The sequence below is a fragment of the Lipotes vexillifer genome, unplaced genomic scaffold (assembly GCF_000442215.2).
Source record: "Lipotes vexillifer unplaced genomic scaffold, Lipotes_vexillifer_v1.1 scaffold1108, whole genome shotgun sequence".
Taxonomy (NCBI): Eukaryota; Metazoa; Chordata; class Mammalia; order Artiodactyla; family Lipotidae; genus Lipotes; species Lipotes vexillifer.
Genome location: NW_006770064.1, coordinates 376,416 through 378,525, shown reverse-complemented (window position 1 = coordinate 378,525; position 2,110 = coordinate 376,416).

The window sequence follows — 2,110 nt, the reverse complement described above, 5'->3', positions numbered from 1 at the left end:
AAGAATCCATGGATATGGAGGGCCCACTGTACTAGACCATTTTATATAAGAGACATTGAGCATACACAGAGTTTTGTATCTGCAGGATGAGGTTGTGGGGCGGGGGGTGGTCCTGGAACCAATCCTGCAATGGATACTGAGGGTAGCAAAGGAAGACTGTGCTGGAAAACCTCTATGTGTCATTATATGCTTAATAACTTTTCAGTATTTAAAAAGGTTCTTGGTAAGATTGGTTTTCATACTAACAGATCTGATTATTTGATGTTGTATAATGAAATTTGTCCATATTTAGGAGATATGAATAATTCACTAAGCCAATATTTTCCAAATGGTAAATACCCAATATGATTTTTTAAAAAGCCATGTGTGGGTTAAAGATCAATTCCAAGCACAAAATGGACCAATGGAGTCTATTGAATCTAAGTACAAAAATTCACAGATGTGATTTTAGATTCCATATTGCAAGTAACCTTTAAGAAACTGCCTATAGTCAAGTTTTGGTGTAATATAAAAGAAATATCCATCCACAGTTATATGAAAGGTAATTAAAATACCTTTACATTTATTTTATAACTGTAAGTCTGTGTGAGTGAGGGCAGAATTTGTTCATAAACACTTCAACCAAAACAGTATATGGCAAAGGACTGAATGCAGAGTAAACATGAGAATCCAGCTGCATTTTGTTATTCTGAGACCAGTTCCAAAGTGTGTGAGGTGGGGGTCCCCACACATACAAACAAGCAATTCTCAAACACCAGCAAAGAATTAATTTAAATTCTGGCAGTATCTGCCCAGAGATAGTGTCAGATCCCACAGGTTAATGTGTCTGTTCTATGTCTGCCCCAATTCCCCACCACCACTTTAGATTTGCCAGTTGCAAGCCCAGGTTATCACCTGTGTTTCTGACCCACCTCTTATAGATTGCAATTTCTCACCACCCCTTCCTTAAATGAACTTCAGATGCCAGTTGCAAGTCCAGGTTGCTACCTGTGCTTCTGACCAACTGGCTATAAATCAGAGGTTCCCACAACCTTCTCTTTGGGTTCAGTGAATTTGCTAGGGTATCTCAAAGAGCTCAGAGAATCATTTTACTTACTAGATAAAAGGATATATAGCTTAAGAACAGCTGAATGAAAGAGATGCATAGAGAAAGGTATGGGGAAAGGGCACAAAGGTTCCATATGCCCTCTTCAGGTGTTCCACTCTCCTAGGACCTCTACGTGTTCACTAACTTGGGAGCTCTCCAAATCCCATCCTTCTGGGGTTTTATGGAGCTTTATTACATAGGCATGATTGATTAACTCACTGACCATTGGTAATTAAACTCAATCTCCAGCCCCTGTCCCTTCACCTAAAGTGGGGTGGTGGTGGGTAGGACTGAAAGTTACAACCCTCTAATCACCTGGTTGACTCAACTGGCAACAAGTTCGCACACTTAGGTGCTTTCCAAAATTCACCTCATTAACACAACAAAAGACACCTTTATCACTCTTAATACTTAGGAAATTCCAGGGGTTTCAGAAGCTCTGTGCCAAAAAAGAGGACAAAGACCAAACGTATATTTCTTATTATAAATCACTGTATCACAAGCTGTATCCTATTAAACCAGACTTTAGAGAGATTTGCAAAAATATAAATCAACACTACTCTTCTCACACATTTTTGTTTCAAACAAATAGTTATCTTTCATGAAAATGTTTACTTTTGTAATGTCAATAAATATTTTAGGGCTTTCCTGGTGGCGCAGTGGTTGAGAGTCCTCCTGCCGATGCAGGTGACACGGGTTCGTGCCCCGGTCCGGGAAGATCCCACATGCCGCGGAGCGGCTGGGCCCGTGAGCCATGGCCGCTGAGCCTGCACGTCCGGAGCCTGTGCTCCGCAACGCGAGAGGCCACAACAGTGAAAGGCCCAGGTACCGCAAAATAAATAAATATTTAAAATATTTCCTTTTAAATATCTAATTGGTATATAGAATTCACATAAACAAAAGTGCTCAGAGTTCTCAAATTTTAAAAGCATAAAGTGTTCATGAGAAGCTTGGAGGGTTTGAGAAGTTTGAGAACCTCTGCAATGGATATTTGGAGAAAAAATATGAACACAAGATTTTCAA